The following is a 20,780-nucleotide window of genomic DNA, read 5'->3' on the forward strand; positions in this document are numbered from 1 at the left end:
AGAAAGGAAATTGAGTTATTTGTAGTGAGGTGGCTGGACCTAGGGACTGTCATACAGAGTAAAGTAAGTCAGAAAGAGAAAAACAAATACCATATGCTAACACACATATATGGAATCTAAAAAAAAAAGTGGTTCTGATGAACCTAGGGGCGTCACAGGAATAAAGATGCAGACGTAGAGAATGGACTTGAGGACACGGGGAGGGGGAAGGGTAAGCTGGGACGAAGTGAGAGCGTGGCATGGGCATATATACACTACTAAATGTAAAATAGATAGCTAGGGCTTCCCTGGTGGTGCAGTGGTTGAGAGTCTGCCTGCCAATACAGGGGACGCGGGTTCGAGCCCTGGTCCGGGAAGATCCCACATGCTGCGGAGCAGCTGGGCCCATGAGCCACAATTACCGAGCCTGCGCGTCTGGAGCCCGTGCTCCGCAACAAGGGAGGCCGCGATAGTGAGAGGCCCGCGCACCGCGATGAAGAGTGGCCCCCACTTGCCGCAACTAGAGAAAGCCCTCGCACAGAAACGAAGACCCAACACAGCCAAAAATAAAGAAAGAAAATAAAATTAAAAAAAAAAAAGAGAGAAAACACAAAGTTTAAAAAAAAAAATAGATAGCTAGTGGGAAGCAGCCACATAGCACAGGGAGATCAGCTCGGTGCTTTTTGACCACCTAGAGGGGTGGGATAGGGAAGGTGGGAGGGAGACGCAAGAGGGAGGAGATATGGGGATATATGTTTATGTATAGCTGATTCACTTTGTTATGCAGCAGAAACTAACACACCATTGTAAAGCAGTTTTACTCCAAGAAAGATGTTAAAAAAAAAAAGGTGGGGTGTAATTCCCTTCTTAAAAAAAAAAGAATAGAACATCTATACTCAGATAACCTGTGTATTTATAGGTATTTAACATTTTACTAGCAATGAATTTTAAATTTCACATACTCTAATAATTTCTGACCTCTCTCCTTAAACAGGCAGTATAGAAGACTGAAATATAAGAGTATCTCATCCAGAAACTCAAGAACCAGAAACAAACAGGCTAGCGGCTTGGTATCCTGATCTCCACACCACTGCTTTTCCCAGTGAACCATGAGGAAACAGCAGAAAAAAAGGAAAAGCTAGTAAACAAATTGAAGCACTGGGTGAAAGAGCACAAGGTGAATCGGACCTGGGTTTCAACAAGTCCCAGTTCTGCTACTTCTTAGGTTTAAAGTATGACATTGCCACTATTCGACTGTTTCTGAGCTATAAAAATGGCAAGTTTACATGGTTGGACCCAATGGTTGTGTGATTTGGTCAGCTTATCTAAACCCTCTAAGCTTCCATTTCTGCATCTGTAAAATGGTATAATGAGTTGTATTGTGTTTCCTCAAAACTCACATGTTGAAGTTCTAGCCCTCATTACCTCAGAATATGATCTTATTTGGAGACAAGGTCTTTACAGAGGTAATCAAGTTGAAGTGAGGTCTTTAGGGTGGGCCCTAATCGAGTATGACTGGTATCCTTATAAAAAGGTTAAATTTGACAGAGACAGACACATAAGGAGGGAAGACGACCTCCGACAAGCTAAGGAGAGAGGCCTAGGACAGATCCTTCCCTCATAACCCTCAGAAGGAACGAACCCTGCCAACAACTTGATTTCAGACCTCTAGCCTCCAAAACTGCGAGACAATACATTTCTGTTGTTTACACCACCCAGTCTGCGATATTTTTTTTTACTGCAGTCCTAGGAAACTAATACGAAGCAAGATTACAGTTGGACCTACACCTCATAGGGTGGGTATGAGAATTAAACGAAGACAATGCAGGTAAAACAGCGCAGTACCAAGTACACTGTAATAAGCACCCAAATAAACAAAAAGCTTTCATCTTTATTACTGTAGGTTGACACTTCACTTCCTATCAGAATTACAATGGAATTCTCACCACAAACAGCTTTTCTTCTCACTCAGTGCAGCACCTCCAGGCCTCTGATGCACAGCCTTGCTCCCCGCGTTTCTTTTCCCCTCTTTGCATACCTGGCCAACAACTTTCCCTCCTCAGGTTCCTCTGGAATATCACCTCCCCCAAGAGGCCTCCTGTCACATAATCACTGCCTCAGGCCTTCTGCTTACAGTATAGGGTGAGTGCAGCCCTTTTCACACAGCAATGTAATTACTGATCCCAAATTAGACTCCCAGGGCTTCCCTGGTGGCGTGGTGGTTGGGAGTCTGCCTGCCAATGCGGGGCACGCAGGTTCGGGCCCTGGTCTGGGAAGATCCCACATGCCGCGGAGCGGCTGGGCCCGTGAGCCACAATTACTGAGCCTGTGCGTCTGGAACCTGTGCTCCGCAACAAGAGAGGCCGCGACAGTGAGAGGCCCGCGCACCGCGATGAAGAGTGGCCCCCGCTCGCCGCAACTAGAGAAAGCCCTCGCACAGAAACGAAGACCCAACACAGCCATAAATAAATAAATAAATAAATTTTAAAAAATAAGTAAAAAAAAAAAAAAGAATATGGCAATGTTATTAAAAAAAATTTAAACTATGCTAAAGACAGAATTAATTACCTATAAAAAAAAATTAGACTCCCAAATGCCCCACGACAAGCCTTTACATTCCTTTAAATTTCCCTCAGGCCGTGCTGTGTGAGGTGCTCATTAAATGTTTGCGGAAAGAATCCCTTCACCACAGGTAGGGAAACTGGCCACACGCCACCTGTAAACAAACCCATGCTCTACAGCAGCTGTTGAAAGTACTGTCCAGGGCCTTCTCTGGTGGTGCAGTGGTTAAGAATCCGCCTGCCAATGCAGGGGACATGGGTTCGAGCCCTGGTCTGGGAAGATCCCACATGCCGTGGAGCAACTAAGCCCGTGCACCACAACTACAGAGCCTGTGCTCTAGAGCCCGTGTGCCACAAGTACTGAAGCCCGCACGCCTACAGCCCGTGCTCCGTAGCAAGAGAAGCCACCACAATGAGAAGCCCGCGCACCGCAACGAAGAGTAGCCCCTGCTCGCCGCAACTAGAGAAAGCCCATGCGCAGCAATGAAGACTCAATGCAGCCATAAAATTAATTTAAAAAAAGAAAAAAAGTACTGTCTAAGTTAGTGGTTCTCAAAGCATGGTTGGGAAACCAGAAGTATCAGCCTGAATGGGAACTTGTTAGAAATGCAAATTCCTGGGCCTCACCCCAGACTGACTGAAGCTGCAACTCTGGGGGGGTGGGACCCAGGAATCTGTGGTTTAACAAGCTCTCCAGGTGATTTTGATGCAGTTAAAGTTTGAGAGCTACTGTGATGAGTGTCTCCAATCCCATATGAAGAGCTTGGGCTGCTGGTGTGAGCTCCCCAGGTATCCCTACTGATGAGGAGCCCCCAGGGGAGAGGGCACTGCAGAGGGGCTCCCAGGGGCACAGAAGTAGAAGTTTTTAATTTTCACCTTCAACTCACGTTTCTATGCCCATATTACGGGATGAGCTGGTAATAACCCTAAAGCATCTAAATTACCTAACAGTGAGAAGCCATGTCTAGGAAGTGAGTCTCCGCCCAGACTCTTAGCATCCTTCCTGAGAGCAAAGAGGCAAAGGCGATTTTGCCACATCAGAAAAGTGAACAACCAAAGCCCCTTAAAGTAGCAACAAACAAGTGCCAGGCAAATAGTGCTCTCCAGAGACTCCAAGACTGTAAAGGAGGACAGCTGCAGGTAGGAGCTGACGATCAGAAACCTCAGGTCAAGAGTGTGCTCTACAGGGACCCTCCTCCACCCATACCAGACATTGCTTATGGAACACAACATTCTTACTCAACAAACGTGCGCAGCACCGAGGAATCCTTAACTCCAGGCAGCCACTATCAGTTGATCAGAACTGGCCCTTGAGAAAAACCTGTTACTATCCTGGTTTAGGAGTTAAGTCTTCAAGCTCTGTAAAGTTAGTATAGAAAACAGCTGCTACTATAGGAATCTCACTGAACTTAGGAATCAGAGGCTATGCAATCTTGGGGAAACCACTTAAAATCTTTGCATCTCAGTTTCCTTATTTGCGAAAGGGAGCTGGCAATAGCTCCTCAGGAATGTTCTGAGGATAAACAAGATGGGTGAAAACACCTTGCCCAGTGCCTGGCAAATCAAAGGCTCCTAATAAATGTTTGCTGGATTTGAAACTACCGTCATGTGGGGAAAAACCTCACCAGCCAAGCTCACCTGAGGCTAATTTACCCAGAAACCCAAGCTTCAGTGTTTATACATGAAAGAGCTTTGGAGTAAGACGCTGACTTGGGAAACCAAACTGATGTTGAAGGGAATGTGGTCACTAGTGTAGGGAATCAGGCCAGGGAGATATTTATCAGAAAGGGCTTGCTTGAGTCAGAAAGATCTTTCCCTCCAAAGACAATGCCGGCTCCAACCCCTCCTTTGCCATACTCCATGCCGCCCCTCTAAGTCATTTGACTAAAGCAACAGACCCTACCTAGAAATCTACTTTCAGGAAAACCACTTCCGGGGTCTGGGCAAGCATCTGTCTTATGTTTGGAACCTTTACGAGCTCCGTAGAGAACATCTCAGTAAACAAAATCCACTCCCAGCCCTGTCAGTTCAGTGGACACTAAGGACTTCCCCACGCAAGTGTCCCCATTTGGACAACTAGACTCCAAGAAAGGCCTCAGTTAAGGCCTCGGTTTGTGCCCAGTGCTTGCTATATGTTAACTCATTCAGCTCCATGTTAACACTCCCTTTTTTTTTTGGCTGCGCTGCACGGCCTGGGGGATCTTAGTTCCCTGACCAGGGATTGAACCCATGTCCTCAGCAGTGAAAGCGCAGCGTCCTACGCACCGGACCACCAGGGAATTCCCTAACACTCCCTTTTTACAGATCTGGGGCTCTCAGACATTAAGATGTGCCCAAGATCACAGGGTCGGAAGGCAGGAACACTAGGATTTCAACAGCTATCTGCTATTCACATGCCACTAAACTCCACTGTTGACATGCAGCTGGAATCCACCCCAGTAGGGTCCTCGAGCTTAAACAGACAGGAATTATGAAACAAGCACACGGAAAAAATTCAAACCCCATTCCTGCCATCCATGGTCAGGCCTATAATCAGTGGTTAAAGTGTAACTGAGAACAAATACATCCCAGCATCTGTCAAAATAAAATTTAATACCTTGTAAATCCCATTTAATGCGTACTTAAAATTGAATCAGTAAATAGATAATACTCACCTATTTGGCTAAAAGCCTGTACATAATTAATCTTTAGAAGCCAGTGTGACTGATGTCTTTTTTATTTTCAGCAAAGTGCTTACCACTGTTATATAATTCTGCTACCTCAAAGCTAATAGAACAAACGTGACCTACCAAAATGACCTATAACCCTAGACATCAAAATACCTTGCTAGGCATTTATTCTGAACTACGGGGGTTGGACTTACACGCTTTAGCAGAAAGCACCTCAGTTGGCATTCGCCCAAAATTACCTATCAATTCAGATCATAAATGCAGGTAAGATCTTTCTGTTCTTTGGGAAATAGGCCATTACAATTAAATTTTCTTGGATATTAAACAGTTTCACTATCAGCAACATCGAAAATGGTGGCCTTGACTTCTAGGATGTGACATAATTTCCATCACGCTTTTGGTGGAGGAAAGCCAGTAACTAGGCCGATGAGAGACGAAAAAGCAAGTACCTGGTAAAGCAGGCTGTCAACCGGCACTAGTCTGTGTTTCCTGGAGCACTTGTGCCAGGAGGTGCTGCTGGGGTGCCAATCCCACTCACAGGGAGACGATAATAATGTGGTACTTCGCACCCTGAAAAAGACAGTGTTGTTAAAAATCCAGCACAGTCATTCCCAGCTTGGCAAGATCTTCGAAATGCACTGAAGTTCACATTCTGTACAATTTACCCATTTACAGTATGGCTTTTAATATATTCCCAGACTTGTGCAACCATAACCACAATCCATGTTAGAATATTTTCATTACTTCAAGAAAGAAACCCAGGACCCCTTAGACATCACTCCCTAATCCTCCAATTCCCTCCCCTCTCCCACCCTAGCCCTAGACAACCACCAATCTAATTTGGGTTTCTATATAGTTACCCCTTCTGGAGATTTCATACAAATGAACTCATACAATACGTGACCTTTTGTGACTGGCTTCTTTCACTTAGCAGAATGTTTTCAAGTTGCATCTGCATTGTAGCTTGTGCCAGAGCTTCACTCCACTGTATGGATATATCATACTTATCCACTTTACAGCTGATAGACATTTGGTTCGTTGTTTCCACTTTTTAGCTATCATGCACAAATGTGTACATGGACCTAGTTTTCATTTCTCCTGGAAATATATCTCTGAGTGAAATTGCTGCCCCTAATGTTTCCAGTCTTCAAAAAATAGAAAAAAAATGAGTAATCATGTGAAGTTTGAATCCACCATGAATCTACCTGAGGACCATCCTGAGGATCAAGCTCTTATAAGAATTCACTTTTCAGGTTAAAAAAAAAAAATACTCAGCAGGTGAGAAAACATCTAGAGAAAACTTTTTTTAAATTGTGGTAAAATACACTTAACATAAGATTTACCATTTTAAAATATACAGTAGAAAAAACATTTTCAACTAAAAGGTAATTACAATACTGGCTTGTCTCTATATATTTATGTGTGGGTTGCCCCGAATCAGAAAAGATGGCAAATACTTTTTTTTCTTTTTACCCCTCATCCCAAGGAAACCCGAGAAAACCCTTTCTGGACATTTTTATGAACCCTGCATGTGCCTTTCACACAGCACAAGGAGGCAAGTTCATTTCTGGGCTGGGTCTGGGCCCTGGCAGCCTCACGTGGGGCATCGCAGAGAGTGCTAACAGTGGGAGGAGGAATGTGGCTTCTCACCAGTTCTGGACACACTCTTCTGTTTGCTAGACAAAGTGATATTGTGGCATCTGTGCAAAACACTCCCTACACAATGAAACAGAAATAAGAGATAGTGTCCATTCTATTTGTACAGGCAGGGGACACATTTCCCTTCTCCAAGGATCAGCAGGAAATGTGGGCACAGGCTAAAGCAGAGCCATCTGGATATCCTACAAAGCAAGCAACAGGATTACAGCCCAGCCCATATATGGTTTCTATTATTACTTCCCACGATAAATAAATGCCCAGCAGATCAAGGTGGGCTTGGTTATGCTTTTGGCCTTAATATGAAATTTTCCTACAGGTGTCAGTTCCAAAGAGAGTTTACTTCTTTTACTGAAATGGCTTGCTTTTGAATTAAATCAGTTTTCTGAATTTTGACAACATCCTGATTTTAACTTTCTTTTATGATATTGCCTGAGGTTTTTGACATGCACAGGAACCACCAATAACAATCAGCCATTTCTGAAATACACTATTATTGACTAGGGCTACCTTGTCAATAATAAGCTTGGAAGAAAAAACTAAATAATACTCTTGGTGTTCAATATGCAAATTTTTGTCAGGTAACAGGAGTTAGTGCTGGAAAACTTTACAAAATTTTAAAAGGGAAATCCATAAGTGGCTCAGTATTTTTGTAAATGGATGTCAATTCTTTAAAAAAAATTTTTTTTCATTTGTGGCTATGCTAAAACCAAGTAAGCACTGGCAAAATATTTGCTGTGCACCTGTCATTTGCCGGGCATTAGGGTCAATATACACATGTGTAAGACATCCAATCTGTGCTTCAATAAACTTGCAATATTCAATCAATTGGTTGGTTCAGCCAGTTCTGGCCTACCATGTGATTACATTTTGCAGAGTAGAAGCCCCAGCACAGGCCTGTTTGCAGACAGCAAGACAAAGTACTAAAAGGAGGAGGGGGTTGGTGGTGAAAGAATTCCTTGAGGTTTTGAAAACTCAGTCATGACCTGACTTCCAATTATGTTTTAAAACACAAAAGGAGCTGCTCTTAAATACTATGCAGTATTATATGTAAGTTGCAGCAATTGGAACATTTCTTGAAAAGTATGAAAGGGATAGAATTCTTGGAAGAAATACTGGCCCCACTATTCAGTCAACCAGCTCAATAGAAATCTCCAGTCTGAATGCTGGTGGGCAGATTTCCCTCTGTAGAAGCACAGCCAACCACCTACCTTCTTACCACTGAGATGTCTAACAGCTGCAGGGAGGGAAGGTATTGGGACAAAAAGTTTTCAGGAAGATCAGAGAACTCTGAGGTCAAGAGAGAACAAGTAGGATATCATGGAAAGTGCCTCTCTAGATGCTTGTTCCTCCAAGTGTGGTTCACGACTGAAGCATCAGCATCATCTGGACCATCCACTGTGTGGGCATCACCTGAACTGACAGTATCACCTGGAAGCATATTAAAATGCAGACTCTCAGGCCCCAACACATCTGCAGAATTAGAATCTGCATTTAACAGAGTGATTCATATGCACATTAAAGGGTGAGAAATAAGATATCAAGGTGCCTCTGAAGGATTTAGAACTCATTAAGTAAATTGATCAGTAGGAGATAATCCGTCCTAGGATACCAGGAGAGTTTACTACAAGGTCAGCAAGGGATATTTATATGTCCACAGGAAGGCTGTGTGAGGTGATAAGAGAGTCAGCAAACAAAAAATGAGGATCAGCAAAATACTGTTTTGTCCATGTATATTCAAGGAACTCAAAGTTTTACAGATATAAGGAAGATCTTGACCTGTGATGCAGTGCTATTTCGTCAGGCTTAAAGGAATGTTCTCTTAAGAAAAAAAAAGGAACACTCAACTTCCCTTATTAAGGATCACTTTGGAATGAATAATTTGACTTCTGTCTGGCTAGACTTGGGAATTGAGGAGAACCAGAGGCGGTTCTACCTAGGGTATTTACTCATTCTGATGGCCGGAAAAGGTTATCCCCAAAAAGAAATAAAGAATGTGGCAATCAATTTACACATCTGAATCACGTGTGTTTGTTTAGGGTTAATCCCTTAATGAATGGTCCTGAGCCAGAAACTAAGAACATCCAGCTGCTGTCTGAGGGCCAAGCCCTTGATCATGATGACTCAGAGGCTGTTTCACACTTGTAAAATTCGAAGACCAAATTAGAATTAAGGAATGGTAAAGATATCAGCCATGTGTATTGCAGCTTCCCAATTCTCCAAATTATATGTCCAGAACAAACATCCCTCATTATTCACAATATTCCATACTTGGCCTGGGGATCCTCCCTGACTTGACCCTCTAAGTCGTCCACCCATCAGCAGGCCTTGGCCTGACTTATGAAACTTGTTTGCCATCCCTTACAAAAGGTCCTCCCAGCTCTAAATTTCTGTCATTCTGGGACAAAGGGCCGGGCTAAGGTATGCCGAATCTCTAGGGGCTACTTGAGGAATCACATTTTGGTCATTACAGCATGTTTTCCATAGTCATCACTAAACACTGACCCACAATGCCTCTCCTAGGGTCACTCTATACCTCTTGCACCCTCTACGCATATACTCACTTCCTTTGACTTTCAAGACAACAGCAAAATCATCCTTGTCATCATCATGCTGCCTCAGGATTCCATTCTAAAGCATCTCTGAAACTTCCCAAAGAAATACCTAATTTATTTCCAATAAAAACTACCTTTTAGATTCGAAGAGAATCTACCTAAATCAAGTGTCTCAACAGCAGTAGCATGGGCATTTTTTACTGGATAATTCTTTATTGTGGGGGGCGGGGGCTGTCCTGTCCATTGTAGGATGTTAGGCAGCATACCTGGCCTCTACCCACTAGATACCAGTACCACGCACAACCCCCAAGGGCTGGAACAACCAGAACTGTGACCAGACATTGCCAAATATCCTTTAGGGGACAATTCCTGCCACTGCACCCCCTCCCTTGAGAACTACTGACCTAAATGATTACAGTAATCCTTTCAGGAAGATGGGACTACGGATGATTTTTTTCCTCCTTATTTTTCTGAATATCTGTTGTTTATATGATAAAATGAACTAGTGACTTTCTATTTTTTAAAAAGAAATATCATTAGCTATACAGATACCTCACGTTGGTCCTTGAGTGCCAATGTGTGGCTTGTTCAGTTTAAAAATTGAATTTGGTCTTTAAAAATACTGTGCACCGGGCTTCCCTGGTGGCGCAGTGGTTGGGAGTCTGCCTGCCAATGCAGGGGACGCGGGTTCGAGCCCTGGTCTGGGAGGATCCCACGTGCCGTGGAGCGACTGGGCCCGTGAGCCACAATTACTGAGCCTGCGCATCTGGAGCCTGTGCTCCGCAACAAGAGAGGCCGTGATGGTGAGAGGCCTGCGCACCGTGATGAGGAGTGGCCCCCACTTGCCGCAGCTAGAGAATAGCCCTCGCGCAGAAGCGAGGACCCAACGCAGCCATAAATAAATAAATAAAATTAAAAAAAAAAAAAAAAAAAAAAATACTGTGCACCATACAGACACCTTCAGTTAAACTTCTCAACATATAAAAGACACAGATGAAGGACTTCAGAGAATAAAGTCAGGATTGAGGCCACTTAACCACTCAGAAACCCTTCTTCAACATGGTAAATCAGTGGGGCTGTAGAAAGAGATGTGAAGCAAAGACTGCTGTTTCAAGAGAAGTGTTTACCTGAAACATAGTCTGCATGTACACTTCAGTCAGAAAAATACTTGCATTGTAGGAAAAAAAAAAATAAGGCACAATTTACTTCATCTTTAAGAACTGCTACGTTTGTAGACCATGTAAAAAAAATTTCAAAATCATGAAATTAAAATATCTGAATGTAAAAATGGGCTCTAGACACACCCATTACTTCATCTTCTTGACTGCTAGACCAGGAATTTTCTTAGAGTATTATTTCCATGAATTTCATTACTGACTATTTTAATTCAGTCTGGGGAAGCCATATCTGCCAGGAAGACACAAGTTCTCATTTGCTGAGATGACACAAATTTGGAATCTGAGCTCAGATGGAACTTGAAATGGAATTTAACTTTAGCCATAAAAAGGTAGTGTGCTTAGAAAATGAATATGATAAACGAGATAAAATGTATAAATTGCTTTGGGGAGCAATGTTATTTAAAATGCTGATAAGAACTAAACAAATAAATGGGAGGCTAACTACACAAAAAGAAAAGCAAAGAAAGAAACAAGTTCTCAACGAAGAACTCAACATCTATTACCCTTATGTCAGGGATGACACTTTCTTCCATCTAGGCCCCGGAAACACACAAAGCATCTTCTGGTCTCCGCTGCTTACCCGGGGTGCTGCCAAAGGTTCACGTGTCTTCTGCTCTCAGGTAGAAGTTCTCTTTTGTTAAGTGGGGTGATACCAACTGCTGCTTCCAGAATAGCCGTATATTTCTTGTACCTCATCTTGTCTCTCTCAGTACAAGGTCAAGTAAATTTTGGGCACTGTTCCGTTGAAGCAGAGGAAGTAATCTTTGCAATACCGGAAGCTGCTCTGCTTTTAGACGCTCAGCGTACCCCTAGGCAGAGCTATTACACTCCACTGTAGGGGGTAGGGCACGGGGGCGAGGCCAAGGCCAAACCACGAATAAATAAAGAAACTTCCCTGCGACGTCAGTATTATATAAGGCTAGAGAATTTTGAATAAAGCACTAATGAAAATGACTTGCAGGATGACGGTGGTTTTAAACACGGCAATCTAACGTACAATCCCCAATTAATCCACACATAAATCCTTGAGGCCACTAATCCTTCAAGTACTAACGGCACAGGACGAGATTTATCTCAAGGTCCAGTAATAAAATAATAATTGGTCCAAAAAGCCTGCGTGCCTCTGGGTGAACTAAAATCAGAAGCAGATCTGCTCCTTCTATAAATACCTCTCTCTAAAAGGCTGCGCTTGACACTGAAAAAGGAGTTCCAGTTGTCATTTATGGCAATGCATTTCTAAATGCTATAAACTTTTTGCTTGAGTCAATTGCAAAGCAAAGATTAATTAATAGAGAAACAATTCTGTTTTTTTTTTTTTTAATATCTTTTTAAATACCTCTAAAACCCAACAGAGGTGAGCTCTGCTAGCACGGAAATAATAACTATTTGGAGATATTCAGAATCGAACCCCTCTCCCTTTTTTATAAATGTCTCCTCTCAGCTGTAAGGACTTTTCTTACCCTCTTTTCATGGGGTAAAGGTGGATGGTCCATCACACGGCCCACCTAAGGGGCCACAGTCCACATGACCCAGCCTGGGTAGACCAGTCCTCCCCGGGGCTGAAAATAAGACATTCAGAGAGAAATGCCCTTTCTCCACCGCAGTTGGTAACCAGGGCTGATAGGAGGTTCGAGCTGCTAGCAATCATGTTCCCCGCCAGGTAGAGAGGGCTCTCCACTCGTTGCTGAGAAACAGCACCAGGGGAAATGCGATGACATCACTTGAGTTTCTCGATCCAGCTGTGCCTAAGATAACTGTCATCCTAGGAGATCCTAGGTACACTTTTATTAAGATAATAAATTGATTTTTGTGAAGTTTAGTTTTAGTTGCGTTTTTGTCACTCTGAAAGAGTTCTGATTTATACGCCTCCCTGACCACTTCTTCAAGCTATTTTCTCTTTTCTATTTACTGCAATACGAGTTGTACTGCTCCTCGTCTAAACAAACTCATATACAGAAGGGAAGTAAAATCAAAGAGAGTCGTCCTGTAATACTTCTGACTAACCTAGATATTCACAGTGAGTAAGTGTCCCAAACCCTTCCACATTCCCCCCAAATCTTGAACTCTTCTTCCACAGTCTCTCTCTTTCCTTAACAGCAAGTTTCTTTTTTCTTTCTTTCTTTTTTTAACTTAAGGGACCTAAATCAGTGGTCTCCAAAATAGGTTGCATATGCCAACAATCTTTGGGGTGTGGGAAGAAAATATTAAACCATCTATTTCTTTTTTGTCTCTTGTCTATTAAAATTTTAGTTTAAGCATTTATGTTATTAAATATTTGTAATGTTTACCTTAGGAACTAATACAGTAAGTCCCCTACATATGAACGAGTTCCGTTCCAAGAGCGCATTTGTAAGTCTAATTTCTTCAAAGTCCAACAAAGTTAGCCTAGGTACCCTACTAACACAATCGGCTATATAGTACTGTACTGTAATAGGTTTATAATACTTTTCACACAACTAATACATTAAAAAACCCCACAAAAAATAAAGAAAACATTTTTAATCTTACAGTACAGTACCTTGAAAAGTACAGTAGCACAGTACAACAGCTGGCATCCAGGGGCTGGCATCAAGTGAACAGGCAAGAAAAGTTACTGACTGGAGGAGGGAGAGGAGGTGGGAGATGGTAAAGCTGAAGGATCGTCAGCAATAGGAGACGGAGGGCAAGCTGCATGTGACAATGTATGCTAGACATGGGAACGAACTTACATGATTGGGCATGAGAATGCACATTCGCATCTTTGAAAGTTCACAATGTGAAGGTTCATATGTAGGGAACTTACTGTATATTTTAAATTACATAAAAGTATATCTTTTTTTTTTTTTTGGCTGCGCCTTGAAGTATGCAGGATCTTAGTTCCCAAAGTATATAATTTATAAAGTAATATACTCATATATATTATAGAGTCTGCTTAAAAATCTGATGGGGTGTGTGAGCAAAAAAAGTTTCAAGGTCGGTAACTTAACACTTCAACTGCTCTCTAAGCCTCAATTTCCCTCTTTATTAGAGGCCTGAACAGATGAACACCAAGTTATCTTCCAAAACCCCAGCAACAGGCTAAAAGCCCCCGCTTCACTTGGCCCGATTATATAATTACAGTCGGCCCTCCACATTTGAGGATTACTATCCACAGATAAAACCAACCTTTGGGGGGAGGATTCCAGAAAGTTTCAAAAAGCAAAACTTGAGTTTGCCTAGCTCTGGCAACTATTTATATAGCATTTACATAGTACTCACAACTAGTTACATAGCATCTACATTGTATTTACAGCTATTTATGTAGCATTTATACTATATTAGATATTGTAAGTAATTTAGAGATGATTTAAAGTATACAGGAGAATGTGTGTAGGTTGTAAGCAAATACTATGCCATTTTATATAAGGGACATGAGCATCTCTGGGTTTTGGTATCCTTGGGGGTCCTGGAATGAATCTCCCATGGATACTGTAATATAATCTGACCACAAGTAAGTGGTGAAAACAAGGGACAAACCATTTGATCTTGGAATATTCCATTTCCATAGCATTCACGATATTACTCCCACTGGTTGTTTTACAAACAATTAGTACCAGTTAGTCACAGGAATTCTTTTATAGGCTGAACTTGGTTGGCTACAGCTGCCACTGCCAAAAAAAGCTCCAATACAGCCCTCATTTAATCATACAGGACGATGGAATTATACTTACACAACAGTCTTTGTTCTAACAAATTGTATTTCTAATGACACGTGATAAAAATTACTACACAACCCTCTCAAACAAGAAATGAAGTCTGAGTTACCAACAACAAAAATCAAGCTAAACTTGTTATCCGTTGGAAGCTGTTTTACTACAGTGAAAGTGACAATACTTTACAAACGGCATGTATTAGAGTTTCATTTTCTGTAGGAATTTCTGATGCATTTAACGTAATAACTCTTACAAAGTGATTCTTATCTATGATGATGTCATACAAGATTAAAATTGGGTCTTTCATTAGGAAAAAATTTCTGCTTTAGCAAGTAATTAGAAAGAATTTGCTTTTCTTCCACGAATAAGATTGTTCAGTTTTCTAATTTATTTATTTATTTTTAAAAACTGTCATCTTTGTATGAACTCCCTCATAATAGTACATGAGGACAATAACACAGAAGAAAATAAATCTAGCCAAAACACTCCATCCAGATATGTAATTATAAGGCTATTTTCTTTGTAATTCTATAACATCTTCGGAAATATTCATTAACTTGGTTAATTCCAATTTCTAGAGTTCTAGAAATTCTTTATAACTACAACTATTTGATTTAAAAATCACTTATTTATTTTTTAAAAATTGTTAAATATACATGATCCAAAAAACTTTTAAGTCAGGATGCTCAAGGTCTCTTTCTGAATAATCAAAATTGAATATAAAAATTCACAGGTAAGACTGACCTTCCCTTTGAACTGATTATTTCTACTTATTTCTGCGGGAGGAAAACAGTGGACATCCTTCTTCACGGGGTATTCTAACTGTTCCTGTGCTTTAGAAGTATAAAAATGGAAATGAACTAATGCCCCAAACAGGCTGTTATACAGGGTGTGGTCTGCTTTTCAGGGAGCTGAAAAAAGCCTTAACTAAAAGTAGAAGAGTCGGGGAAACAGTCCTTTTTTTTTTTTTTTTTAACTCCACTGCACATAAGATAAATTATATGACTTTAGGCATAATTTCATCCCCACCCCCCACCCCCAGTAGCTTCATATAGAATACATCTTTACATGTTTGCTACTCAGATGAGCCACTAGAACACTGTAAGAAAAACAGACTTACATGGTGTAAGAGAATTACAAAGAGTTCAAGATTAGTTGCAGATCTCCTAGATTTAACACACACCCCCATTTCTCCCCCCACCCCCGCCAACGCCCGGTCACCTCATACTAGTCTTCTCTCTTCATAGCCAGTCTCAAAATGCACTCACTACTGGGTTTATACTATTACCTTCAACTGGATGTCACCAAGTCTGTCCTTTCAACCCTGTCCTCCCACCCAACCCAATATCTACCTGAAGGAACCCACTGCCCAGCCCCCAGCAGCAGTTGCTTCTTGCCTTTTCCTGTTTCTTGCATCCTCCTCCTGGCTCTCCTGGCATGAGACCTTGAAGCCATCCTCACACATTCCTGGGATGCCCAGTCATACCAAACCCGTGACACAGGGAAAGAGAGCTGAGTTTAAATGGGAAGACTTGATTTGAATCCCACCTCTGCTGTTTAACACCATATGACCTTGAACAAGTTACTTGACCCTTCTGAGCCTATTTCTTTATCTGTAAAGCTGCAAGAAGACCACAGTGCAGAGGTGGCTTTAAATAATAAATGAGATGATGTACTTTTAGTCAGTGGATATCATCTCCCTCCCTTCCTTCCATCTCTCCCATCTGTCCTTCTTTTTCCATTCCTAATACCTCTGTAAGAAACCTTCCTTAATCCTCATTTCTTTGCAGACAAGCACAAGGAGTACTTACAAACTTCTGACCCTCCCCTGCAGCTACAGAAAAGCCCAAGGATGAGTGATTTTGTGGGGAAAATAGGGAGACTGACTGAAGGGTACAGGAACCTAGGGGCTGAAGTGAATGATGGAAACCATCAAAAAGAGAAAGTAGGGTCTCCGGGCCTGCTATAGGGAGCAGAGGAAAGGCGCCCAGCTCAGGTAGTACTCACCAACTGGGGAAGTTCTCCCTTACCATATTTCACAAATTTTTAATCTCTGCTACTGAATAATTAAAAGCCAAAATTTAAATCACTTGACTGTACCTCCCAAATAACTTGAATACATAGTAATTCTATAAGTACCCTCATTCCTAAGAAATAAAAAACTTTCAACTCCTTATGTGAGGGAAATTCACTCCTTATTACTGTTGGTAGAAACTGTGTTCATGTTCCATTTCTACTCTGAACCTAGAGTTGTAGGATTCTGGCAGGTCTCTTGCCTGGGAGCAGATAAGCAGTAGCATTGCACAGAATTTAGAACACTGACAGGAGCTGGTTTAAGTCACGAAGGGCTTGGCCATTCATTGGGTTAGGGGATATCAGTCACCTCTGCTCTGCAACTTTTGGAAAGGGACAGAGTCTCTGGAACTTGGTAGGGACTACACAAGGTGTGAAGTGTTGAGATCCAGCAGTCTGTGGCCAGTGGCTAGAGAGAAGAAGTTCACATAATCCCACATCCCACCTGCCGACACCAGCCCCCAACCTCCTTAGCATGAACTGTGGCATGACACTGCCCAGGACTGAAGTCCAGCTCCACCACTAACTAGCTGTGTGACCTTGGACAAGTCACTTAATGTTTCTTTGCCTCAATTTCATCATCTGTAAAGTGGGGCTAATAATAACACTGACCTCATAGGGCTGTTTTAAAAACTAAATCAGAGGCACACACTTTAGGTTGCAAAATAAATGAGTCATGGGTATGAAATGTACAGTATGGGGAATATAGTTAATAACTGTGTAATATCTTTGTATGGTGACATATCATAATTAGACATATTGTGGTAATCATTTTGAAATGTACAGAAATACCAAATCGCTATGTTGTATACCAGGAGCTAGCATAGCACTGTAGGCCAGTTATACTTCAAAAACAAACAAACAAACTCATAGGAAAAGAAATCAGATATGTGGTTACCAGAGGTGGGGGTAGAGGGAGGGGGAAATGGATGAAGGTGGTCAAAAGGTCAAACTTCCAGTTATAAGATAAATAAGTACTAGGGGTGTAATGTACAACATGATAAATATAATTAACACTGCTGTATGTTACATATGAAAGTTGTTAAGAGAGTATATTCTAAAAGCGCTCATCATAAAAGATTTTTTTTTCTATTTCTTTAATTTTGTATCTATATGAAATGACGGATGTTCATTAAACTTGTGATAATCATTTCATGATGTATGTAAGTCAAATCATTATGCTGTATACATTAAACTTATACAGCGCTGTATGTCAATTATATCTCAATAAAACTGGAGGGAAAAAAAAGAAATAAACAGGGAAAATTAAAAAAAAAAACCAAATCAGTTTTTACTTGTAAAGCACTTAGCACATGTAATGTCCAGCATAAAATATATGTCATGTGTGTGTGTTATTTTCTTTTCCTTGTTAATTAGTTACGTCTTCATTTTTTCCAGAAAGCTCTTCTTGGTTGAACCACCTAGACTTGGCTAGGTTACTTCTGCTCTCTCTCAAATACTTTCTGTTTAATCTCTCAACAGTGGAACCACAGGGCTTCCCTGGTGGTGCAGTGGTTACGAATCCGCCTGCCAATGCAGGAGACACGGGTTCGAGCCCTGGTCCGGAAAGATCCCACATGCCGCCGCAGAGCAACTAAGCCCGTGCACCACAACTACTGAGGCTGCGCTCTAGAGCCTGCAAGCCACAACTACTGAAGCCCGCACGCCTAGAGCCCATGCTCTGCAGCCACCGCAGTGAGAAGCCTGCGCACCTCAATGAAGAGTAACCCCCACTCGCTGCAACTAGAGAAAGCCCGTGCACAGCAACAAAGACCCAACGCAGCCAAAAATAAATAAATTAATTAATTTTAAAAAAAGAAAAAGAAAGTAGAACCACAATGAATTTAAATTATGTGTTTAGGCATGTGCAGAGGATAGGGTGGGTCCTCTGGGCCATGGAAGGAGAAGATTAATGAAAGGTTAAGAAGGAGTCTGGGGCAGTGTTGGTGGGTTTGGCTTCCACACTGATCCAGGTTTGGCTTCCACCCCAATCCACCCCAGTGGTGGTCTGCCTGGGTGTCAGACACAGGTTTGCTCCCAGGCAGAGCCTGTTTAGTGATCACAGTGTTGTGGCCGAGCTGGCCACAGAGCCTCAGTGCATGGGCCCCCCTGGAGGAGCCTCATCCTGCCTCAATGCTGTACTTTTGGCAAACCCAGGAGACACTTCAGAGTTCAAGGCAGAAGAACCTGATGATGTGAGCCCCTGTCTCGCTCTCCTGGGACATCAGTGGGAGATGGTGGAGTGTGCATGACAGCTGCTGTGTTAACATCTCTCTTGGTTCCAGGCAGAATTTCTTATTCTGACTGTATTAGTTTGCAAGGGCTGACGTAACAAATTACCACAGACTGGTGCCATAAATAACAGAAATCTATTATCTCATAGTTCTGGAGGATGGAAGTCCAAGATCAAAGTTCTAGGGACTTCTCTGGTGGCGCAGTGGTTAAGAATCCACCTGCCAATGCAGGGGACATGGGTTCAGGCCCTGGTCCGGGAAGATCTCACATGCCACGGAGCAACTAAGCCCGTGTGCCACAACTACTGAAGCCTGCGCGCCTAGAGCCCGTGCTCCACAACAAGAGAAACCACTGCAATGAAAAGCCTGCGCCCCACAACGAAGAGTAGCCCCTGCTCGCCTCAACTAGAGAAAGCCCGTGCGCAGCAACAAAGACCCAATGCAGCCAAAAATAAAATAAATAAATATATATTAAAAAAAAAAAAAAAAGTTCTGAGGCCCATGAGGCAGGGCTCTCTACTTGGCTTATAGATGGCCACCTTTTCCCTATGTCTTTACATCATCTTCACTCTGTATGTGTCTGTGTCCAAATTTCCTCTTCTTATAAGGACACAAGTGATACTAGATTAGGGCCCACCCTAATGAATTCAATTTTACTTGATTACTTCTGTTAAGACCTTATCTCCAAATAAGGTCACATTCTGAAGTACTGGGGTTAGGACTTCAACATATGAATTTGGGTGGGGGGGGGGATACAATTCAATCCATAATGCTACCTAAACTTGGAAAAAAAAAAAAAAAAAAAGGAAAGCCCTCATCAAGTGAGATGAAAAAGATAAAAGCCCAGAAGAGGCGAGTTGCCTGGACATGTCCAGCCTGTGATTTGATCCAGCATACATGCTTTATAGCAAATCAGCTGGGAAAAGAAAATGCGTCATGTTCAAGATGAGCCAATGTCTGATACCGTGAGAAAGATCTGTTCTCTGGAAGCTGAATCCAATAAAATAAAAGAGGAAGAAGTTAAATCCCATATAAAACTATTACGAGCAACTGAGAAAGACTTGGGATCTCCAAACGGCACTCTAGGGCTTGTGTGGGGAGTTATATCAAGTGTCTGGTGGGACTGATGACTCAAGATCAGCTTCCCCTCACAGACACAGAAAACAAACTTATGGTTACCAAAGGGGAAGCGGGAGTGGGGGGAGGAGAGGGATAAATTAGGAGTTTGGGATTAACATATTTATACTACTATAAAGTATATAAAATAGATAAAAAACAAGGACCCACTGTATAGCACAGGGAACTATACTCAGTATCTTATAATAACCTATAATGGAAAAGAATCTTTAAAAGTATATATACATACATACATGTATATATAAATAACACAACATTGTAAATCAACTGTATCTCAATAAAAATTTTAAAAAAAATCAGCTTCTCTTGGAGAAGAGAACAGGGTAATAAATTGGAATCAGGGGATGGCAATAATGTTGATGACCGGGCATGAAGACCCAGGAGGAAACTAATGTTCCAAAACCAAGCATGCATCTCACCACCCAAGATGGAGAGAAAAATCAGTTTACACCAATGCTGCAGAAGAAGAGAACAGAAAAGCAGACTCAACAGGTCATCTTAGTGATGTCAGATTGAACAAGCCTCGAGTGAAAGTGCAGCCCCAAACCTTCAGGAGAGAGGAAATGAGATGATGTGACTCCTTCACAAGAAAGAAATGCAGCCTGTTGGGATATTAGCTGTTGAGGCAGAGCAAGAGGTGGAAAGGTCTGAAGCAAACAACAAGCTGAGCTGTGGCTGTGAGGAGCTGGAGACCTTGAAGCTAAGCTTCAATGACCCCGTGTTCTTCTCAAGCCAAATTCTATTCCTTCAGAAGGAGCTTATGATCATTGGCTGAGTGTGGGAGGCTAGACAAAACCTCCTTCTCTCAAGACAGAAGGCTGCAGACGTGAGACAAAAAATAACCGTAAGAGCAATGAAACCTGAACCACAGCAATTCGGGGAGAAGGCAATATTATTGACTCCCTTTTACAAAGAGAAAACTAAGGCTTAGAGTTGAGAAACCTGCCCTAGATCACACGGCTCCTACCTGGCAGAGCCGATATTCAAGTCCAGGTCTGACTCTTTCCTACTCTGTTCTAGTGCAACTGAGGATTCAGACAGAACATCTGCTTCCTGATCCCTAGCAG

The 20,780-nt window shown here is 42.0% G+C and overlaps 1 protein-coding gene across 5 annotated transcripts in view; it reads right to left on the reverse strand.

The window, feature by feature from the left end:
- TJP2 (tight junction protein 2) overlaps positions 1–20,780 on the reverse strand; it is a 133,778-nt gene that overhangs the window by 100,201 nt on the left and 12,797 nt on the right. For 2 of the 5 annotated variants that reach the window (XM_082470872.1, XM_082470867.1), the window contains one exon: positions 5,659–5,779. The exons of 1 other annotated variant lie outside the window; for it this stretch is intronic. The gene's annotated coding sequence lies outside the window, so the exon portion shown is untranslated. Of the gene's footprint in view, positions 1–5,658; positions 5,780–6,113; positions 6,355–8,076; positions 8,297–20,780 lie in introns of those variants that run through there. 2 more of the 5 variants (XM_082470870.1, XM_082470869.1) reach the window with 2 other exon arrangements.

The sequence above is a fragment of the Balaenoptera physalus genome (assembly GCF_965194825.1).
Source record: "Balaenoptera physalus genome assembly, chromosome: 7".
NCBI lineage: Eukaryota > Metazoa > Chordata > Mammalia > Artiodactyla > Balaenopteridae > Balaenoptera > Balaenoptera physalus.